Genomic DNA, 8,878 nt, shown 5'->3' on the forward strand with positions numbered 1-8,878 from the left:
ATCATCCCCCTGTACTCGGCACTGGTGAGGCTGCATCTTGAATGTTGTGTTCAGTTTTGGGCCCCTCACTTCAAGAGGGACATAGAGGTGCTGCAGTGTGTCCAGAGCCGGGCAGTGAAACTGGTGAAGGGTCTAGAGAACAAATCTCATGAGGAGCAGCTGAGGGAACTGGGCTTGTTTAGTCTGGAGAGGAGGAGACTCGGGGGGGACCTTATTGCTCTCTACAGCTACCTGGAAGAAGGTTGTAGGCTGGTGGGGGTCAGTCCTGTCTCCCAAGTAAAAAGCAGCAGGACAAGAGGGAATGGCCTCACATTATGCCAGGGCAGGTTTAGATTAAATATTAAGAAAATTTTCTTCACTGAAAAGGTGGTCAAGCATTGGAACAGGCTGCCCAGGGAGGTGCTGGAATCACCATCCCTGGAGGTCTTTAAAAAAGGCATAGATGCGGTGCTTAGCAACATGGCTTAGTGATGGACTTGGCCATGCTGGGTTAACAGTTTGATTTGATGATCTTTTCCAACCTAAACAGTTCTATGGTTCTATGGCTCTGTTTTGCTCTGTTTTCATTACTTATTCTGGTCCAAAGAACTTGTGCCTGTGTAAGGTTACCACAGTGAAAGCGATGTCTCTCTGATCTCTTCTCCACACCCCGGCCAATCAGCAACAGACTAGGCACTGATTATGCCCCCTTCTTCATATCCTGTACCAGCACCACCTGTGCCATTCACAAGAGTGAGCCATAGCAGTGACTTACCCCTCAGCTAGCGAGCTTAGCAGTTACGGATCACGTTTGGAGACTGATACTCTTGCATGTTGCTCCTTGCACAACAAAATTTTAAACTTCAGCTTTTATTTGAAAATGTTCACGCTTTCCAGTATGACTTCTTTATTACACCTGACGTTGAAGATGACAAGATCTGGTCAGACAGGCGACAGCTGGTGCCAGATCAAGGGAGCTGCCTTCTGGCAGAGCATGGATCTTCTCCTTCCTCTGCAACTTCATTAGAGTTTGTCTTCAAAGCAGCAGTCACACACCTTTTCCAACACTCCCAGGAACACGCGAAAATCTGAGTACCCAAATAAAATTATCATTCTCCTCTTTGTACAGGCTGGAGAACAGCTCTCAAGACAAGACACTTTACTTGAGGGTTGTTTATTTCCTTGTCATTCCTCCCATGGGAATTTGATCCCTCAACCCTTGGCTGTGTTTGACATTATATTAACCATCTGCATAACACCACTGCAGTTAGCGGAATGCTAATTTATACTATGAGTCGACGTGTTCATGCCAAGGGTTGGATTTGCTCTTTAATCCAGCAAAATGCATCTGAGATTTTTTTTTTTTTCCCAATGCTATGCAAAGGTGCCTGATTAACTTTCAATACTGCAAAAAGAAAAACAGAGCAAGGTATTTTGTTCTGTATTTTGTGCTAATGGCTTAATCTCAGCAGGATATCTGTTCCTCAAAAGCTTTGAAAGGCATAAAAAATAATTATATGTATCACAGAAAGCATTACAGTTTCCATATCTACTTAGTACAATGTGGCAACGTTCACAGTGGTATGCTTGTTCACCATAATCTTCTTCACAACAGTTTATTTTCTGTTTTCAAAGTAATGTTAAGGAAGGCAGCCGATGCCACATTCTACACATCAAGCCATAAACATCTATCAAGGTGTCAGCAGCAAGTAACGCCTCCAGGCTGTCAATATTCAGTCTGCAGCGAAATTAAATCATAGGCTGTCAGACCCAGTTCAACGAGTCAAGAATTTAATGCAGATGCTGCACTGGATGTCAGGAAGATTCGAAACAAAGGATATGCAATCTTCTGCCCCTTTTGACCATGGAAACACCACATAGTCTCTGCATATGCATGCTTCAAAAGCACAGCATCACCCCACAACACACCTTCCTGTTTTTAAGACCAGGCTGAATCAGCACTATTACTCCTGAGGAATCACCACGTTGCCCTAGTGGATGGGCAGCCTCAGCCCCACCGCTCGCTTATGTTACAAAGCCCAGCACAGGACCAGAGGGCTGTCATTAGCTGTCAGTGATGGGATACTTTCCTAGAGCTCTGTCCATGGGAACTTTGCGTAACCTGCTAGTACAAAACACACCTGCTATCCAAGGCACTCTGCTCCCATTTGTAGAGCTATGCCCAAGCCATCAGAAGGTGAACATGATCCTCTGTTAGCAACCCGATGTGGTAGCCACGCTCTTCATTAAATGACTACAAACATGGCATGCCACTGTGCAACCCTGTCCTTCCTGCATCTTCTTCCCTTCCAAAGCAGGACCACAACTGTTTCTGAATTTTTATAGACACTCATCAAACAGCAATGTGGAAATAACAACACTCCTTTGCCAGGTGAGTGGGACTTCCATTTCAAAGACCCCTCCACGCTTTCTAAAGTTTAACGTATTTGGCTTGATAGAAGCTCATTCCTCCACAACTCATTGTGAGAGGAGCATTTGAAATGAAACCCTTGGACCGACTATCAGCAGCCATGCCTTCACCCTCTCTGTGCAGCTGATACGCAGGCAAACCTCAGGCCTGAAGGCAGCTGCCTGGGCTAGACTCTGCTAAAGCAAAGTGTAAGGAGTGGAGTGGAGCTGAGACACTGAGTCAAACCCCCAGCTAAGTGGCAGTACAGCCACAGCCTGGAATGCTGTTGTTTCCTACAATATGGGCTGAGTGTACTACAATGACGCTATGTAAATCTCACCCACTCTTCGCTGTTAATACTGTTCTCCTCTAAGAGACCGAGTCACTGGGAGGTGTAAGGTAGTGGGGAAGACTGCAACAACTTGTTTGACTAGATCTAGCCAGAGAACAAAGATCCCTTTGCCTACTGCTGTAGCCTCGCCACAGGACTCTCCTTCATCCACTTGGCCAGTAATGGCTAAAATACTAAGAATTACCTTCACAGGCAATTTCCCCAACCTGCAGTCAAGCAAAGGCTTTTGCTTTTCTCCACACATTTTCTGCAAATAAGCAAAAGCATGTCTGGTTTTATAAAAACACAGACCTGAGGCTAGGAAGTAACTGCATATGACCTGCCCTGCCTGTTTCCCATTGCTCCCTGTTTGTTCTACTTCTCTCTTTCATGGGCAATTTCCTTCAAAAGATCCTCCTTCAAGGCACATTACTGTTCTGATTAATCCTCATTCAAACTTCTGCTCACCACAGGTAACTCACAGACAGGTAGCATCCACCACTGGTGGCATCAGAAAGATGCTTGGGTAACAGCTAAGGGCTTTGGAAAGCCCTTTGTCAGAAAATCAGAATCAACTTTTCCCTTCAGCTCTACTCTAATTGCTTTTTTTTTTTTTTTTCCCTTGGAAGGTCAAAGTGCTGCAAAGGAGTGTCATCCAAAATATTTTTTTTTTAAAAAGTAATTAGATGACTTAATTATTTGTGGCTAGGTTTTGCTTTTGCAGTGCATGTCTGTTTGTATTACAATATCGTTTTCACCTGCTATCATAAGCAATATGTGCCTTCGATTATTTTTTTTTTTTACCATGTCAAAAAGGGAAATTAGAGCTGCTTTCTCTCCCTGTTCTGCTAATCTGCTTCTCCCCTACTTATTGTTCATGTGTCTAATCTGGTGTAAGGTGACACACATCTCTGGCACAGGCATTCACGTTTTTACATTACTGTGGTTTGGCAGTTTATTTTTTACCGAGGTGTATCCTTCCTAAATAGGCAAGCTAATGGAGGATATTTACTAATTTCATCACTCATTTCATCCTCTGACTCTCAATTTGTCATAATTTGCTGTGTCAGTTTCTGACATCTCACTTCTTGTATCAGGTAGGTATAGGTTCTCCTTGAAAGTATTCTGCTGCTGCAAGTTTTTTTATTTGTAGTAATTGCCTTGAAAGAGCCTCACATTTATTATCAAGCCCTCCACACACCTCCCAGCACTCAGAAGAAGAGGCACAAATTTAACTGATTGTGAATGCAGCAACTTGCCTAATGCTCCCGTAATTGGCTAATACCTTTTACTTCCTTAAGGAATATTCATTCCTGTCTGTACGCGTCTAGATGCTGGGTGCAAGGGTCTGCAGGGAACTCGGGGAGGCTGCCAAAAGAAAACTTCCACAGTAGCTCCCTACTGAAAAGTCGTCATATCCTGGGATCAGTGCAGACCTCTTGACACATTATTTGGTGGAGTTGGTGGCGTAAGGAAACTGATTTGCAAAACAGTGTGCGAATAGAGTTGTATAGAAAGCAGTAAATAATTTTTTGGTTTAGCTTTCAGAAACCTTTGCTCAGTGATACTTGCAGGCAGGATTCACCTGTGCCTGCCTGGGGGATGAAAAGCGTATGAAATAGCAGCGTGTTACAATGCAAAGTAAGCAGCTGAGAGAAGAAATACAGAACACTTAATTCTAATGTGAGTACTGTGCCCAGTTCTGGGCTGCCCAGTTCAAGCGAGACAGGGACCTACTGGAGAAGGTCCAGCAGAGGGGTAGGAAGCTGATGAGGGGTCAGAGCATCTCCCTGCTGAGGACAGGCTGAGAGAGCTGGGCCTGTGTAGCTGGAGAAGAGAAGGCTGAGAGGGGATCGTATCCATGACTGCAAATATCTTAAGGGCATGTGTCAAAAGGATGGGGCCAGGCTCTTTTTCAGTGGTGCCCAGTGACAGCATGAGGGTCAACGGGCACAAACTGGAACCCAGCGAGTTTCATCCAAATGTGAGGAAAAACATCTTTACGTTGAGGGTGACATGGCCCTGGCACAGGCTGCCCAGAGGGTTGGTTGGGTCTCCTTCTCTGGAGACATTCAGAACCTGCCTGGATGCGATTCTGTGCAACCTGCTCTAGGTGGACCTGCTTTAGCAGGGGGTTGGGCGGGGTGATCTCCAGAGGTCCCTTCCAACCCTCCTTCTCAAGAGAAAAGACTCTCATTTGATTTTAATGAAATTTTTGTCTGGTAGTTGGATTGGACCAGAAAGACTAATTTGAATGAGGAGAATGAAGACTTTGAAAGCTTGCTCATATGCATTTCTGTTGGGATGTAGTTATTTGTTTGTCTTAATACTGTTTTTATTTTGCCTGCATAGGAGACAAACAAACAGGAACAACACAAAAAAACTGGGTGAAGATGTTGAAACAATTCCTCCAGATTGCAGATTAACAGAAGAAAAAGTAATTTATTTAATGTGCTTAGTCTTACTTTCATTCTTCAGAATATGTGGATGAAACTGAAATGCCATTTCATTTTGAGACATTGATGTTTAGTTCACCCATTTTTATAGTATATAAACATTCTGGTTGTAGTTTCTGAGTATCTGTCATCTATCGTTAGATGCATACGTAGGCACAGAAGTGGCTTAGATGTAAGTACCTACACATGAATAATTTTGGCTGAGATTAGTGCACTGGAATCTCTCATTAGCTTTTAGTATTTTAGAATTTAATGAATTGTAATTGGTCAAAGCTGTTAAAAACCCCCAATGCTTCAAGGTGGTGTTTTCACAGACATCACCACACAACTCATTTGACATAAACGGGTTGCTAAGGTATAGCCAAGACTTGCACAACACTTGCCATTGTGAAAAGATACAACCTTTCCGGACTTTGCATCCAGGACTACTGCTAACAATCTGGAAGCTGGGAACTTTTATTTATTATGTTATTTCCATGGAGATTGGAACATGAAGCAAGGAAGCTCAGGATCCCACAATGAATCCATTTTCAGCACTCAGATGTTTTTAAATTATAGTATTTTAAATTTTTTTTTTGAGTGGCACCTTGAGTAACAGCAGTAGATGCTAGCGGTTACTAGATAGATCATTCTCTTGTGTTATCCTATCTGTCATTCAGTGAATGCTCTCAGAGTGCTCTCGTGTTGTGTGGTCATTTAAGGAGTACTCGGTTTAATATAAGGGGATTTTTCTTTATAGGATAAAGATGGAAAACCACTCTTACCAAAACCAGAAGAAAAGCCCCAGGTAAAAACGTGAATATTCAGATAAATGTTCATTCATTAATTACTTACCCTAATGTCAGTAATGTTTCCCAGTCTTCAGTTTAAAAGTGGAGATAGATTGTGTTATCTGATCAATTCTTAGTGTATGAAAAGGCTTAAAAGCCTCTTTTTTTTTTTTTTCTTTTTAGTGATAGCCTGTGAGTGAAGATGATCTTTTACTGGGTTTGACAGAAGGATTTTCCTGTTCTCCACCATCTTCACCATTGCGTACACCGACTGTATTGAAGGTGTGTATATTTGATTTCTGAAAATTTGTTTTATTTTCAAATTGCTTCAATAATCTTGATATTTTGTTTCATTTAAAGTTTATGCAAACTTTTAAAAGTAGAATTCAGTAACTAAAATTTTGAAATATTTTTTTCAATAAACTAATAGGGTGGGACTAATAATAAGAAAAAAAATTAGTTAAGTTAGCTGCTCTATCTTTTTATCAGTTGCTTGCATAAGTAATGCTGTGCAGTTGATAATTTTACAAGTGTTACTTGGGAATATAGATGGGCTTGGTGAAATTTAGCTCCTCTGAAGGCACATTAAACCTGTCTCTGACTAAAGCTATGCCAGGGTTTAACCCCGTAGTTGAGATGGAAGATTGAAGTTGAACAAACTGAGGTGCAAAACAGTTTCATAGTGCTTCCCACGAAGAGGTTTTAATCTGAACTAAGTAGAGCTTCTAAGAAAAATGAAAGTCCTAGAAATAAACTGTGTGGGCATTGCATTTTAGATGCATGGAATTTGATGTATATCTTTCTCTCAGTCCTTGGTTAGTAATGAGGCTGTGTCTTGTTTCAGAAAATCAAGAAAGATGAAACGCCTGCAGATTCCTTGGATCTTATCGCTGCTGCTACAGTTCCTTCAGTGCGCTCAGCAGCTCCTCTAGCCTCTACCTCAGTAAGCAACCGCTTCTGTGGATCCTTATCTCAAACTAAGAACTGGCTAATGGGGACGGACCGGAGCATGATCCAGACAGTTTTAGCAGCATAGGCTGTTGCAGAGTTAAATAATTCATTGCTAATACTAGCTGTTGGGGGGGGGGGGGGGGGGGGGGGGAAGGGGGGGGGGGGAAGAAAATGTTTCTTCTGGGGGAAAAAAAGTGAGTTTCCAGACCCTTCATGTTCCACTGCCTGTCTTGCCAGAGCTCCGCTCACTGCCAAGGTCCAGCCTGCCTTCGACACCTCCTCACCTGCACTTGGGAAAGGATGTGCCCCGTCCTGTGCTGACTCCTCCAGAGTTCCTGGGGACATCAGAGCACGTGTGCATTTCCCTTCTGTGGGTCGGTGTGGGTTACCTGCGTGCAGGTGTTTTCATTTTTAGGTTTGGGCCCTTAGCCAAACCACACTTTTCTTGCCCTGGTTATGTAATGAGAACATTTGAAGTAACAACAGTGTAGTCATTACCATAGCGCCAAAGTCATCTGTTAAGCTTGTAAAAGGAGTTTAGGGTTAATGGAGTGAGAGGCAGTGCCAAGACCTCCTTTTAATACCAGAACTTCCCTTCCTGGGGTTCAGTGGTGATGCTGCCTGGCCTGTTTCTCCATGTTGATCTGTGCAGCGGGAGCTCCATCTAGTGTTCCCAGACTGGTTTGAAAGCGGGATTTGAAGCTCTATGCTGGGTTTCAGTTGGTTTTAAGGGCTCTTTTTCTAATCCGTTTTTGAATAAAACTGATATGAATTAACAAAAAACCGTACATAGTATGAAGCTAAAATCTTAAGAAGTTTGTTTTCAGATTGACACTTCCTTAGCAGCTAATCTGCAGTGATAGTGATATTTGCAAAATGAATAGCAATTACCAAACCCCAGTAATTTCATAGAACTGTTCACATTAGATCAGTTAATCTTTTGTGTAACAAAAGAAAGCCATTAAAATACATTCCATAGACCCTTCGTGAAATTATGTTTTCTGTAGGTCTAAACAGTCTGTAATTCTTTCCCCCTGGCTGTCACGTAGCATTGTAATTACAAAGGGAGAGCTGATGGTTCATTGTTAACTGAAGTTGGCAGTTCATTAGCCAATACTTATATTGGTTTGATGAATTATATTATTTTTAGTGACGATTTGCTTTAATGAATGTGTTTATACTTTGTTTGGGCGGAAAGGAGATGGATGAAGCCCTGGATCTCCTGTCTTACTCCCTAGGACAGAGGGAACCTGACCCTGATGATAACAAACCGGTTGTTGAAAAAGTAAAGGTAACAAAACACATTCTGAGGCTTGTGCAGTCTGGGGATAAAAAAAAAATAAACCAAGCAAAAAACCTCCCCACAATCTCTTGAGATATTTAACTTCGAGATTTATGAGGTTTTCTCCATGTTGATCTGTGCAGCGGGAGCTCCATCTAGTGTTTCCAGACTGGTTTGAAAGCGGGATTTGAAGCTCTATGCTGGGTTTCAGTTGGTTTTAAGGGCTCTTTTTCTAATCCGTTTTTGAATAAAACTGATATGAATTAACAAAAAACAGTACATAGTATGAAGATAAAAATCTTAAGAAGTTTGTTTACAGATTTTTTAATGGTATACTGCAATACCACTTACATACTTGCAGAAGTATATGGCTTTCTGTATTTAAATGTGTGTGTGTATATATATATATATATAAAATATATTGCTATGGTTACTAGAAAAAAAAACCTATACTCTTTAAGTTGTCCTACATAACATATCAACCACTCTTCAATCAGATGTATTGCTTGTGTGTTTTGTGAAAAATGTTGAATTTGTATCTTAATTAATTCACTTCGATGTGAGTGTTGAAATATTACAGGAAATTTACAAAATTACAAAGAGAAGACACCTGCAAAATATTTAGAATAATATCAGTAAAAGACATTGAAATCAAGTAATTCTAACTATTTTGCAGGTGTCTTCTCTGGCCTTTGTTTC

At 41.7% G+C, this 8,878-nt stretch overlaps 1 long non-coding RNA gene across 1 annotated transcript; it reads left to right on the forward strand.

Moving 5' to 3' along the window:
* The first annotated feature begins 5,070 nt into the window (after positions 1-5,070).
* LOC114017347 (uncharacterized) lies at positions 5,071-6,228 on the forward strand. Its single transcript, XR_003562344.2, has 3 exons — positions 5,071-5,157; positions 5,916-5,963; positions 6,136-6,228. It is a non-coding gene; the product is annotated as an uncharacterized LOC114017347 (long non-coding RNA).
* The last annotated feature ends 2,650 nt before the right edge of the window (positions 6,229-8,878 follow it).

The sequence above is a fragment of the Falco cherrug genome, chromosome Z (assembly GCF_023634085.1).
Source record: "Falco cherrug isolate bFalChe1 chromosome Z, bFalChe1.pri, whole genome shotgun sequence".
In the NCBI taxonomy this organism is placed as follows: domain Eukaryota; kingdom Metazoa; phylum Chordata; class Aves; order Falconiformes; family Falconidae; genus Falco; species Falco cherrug.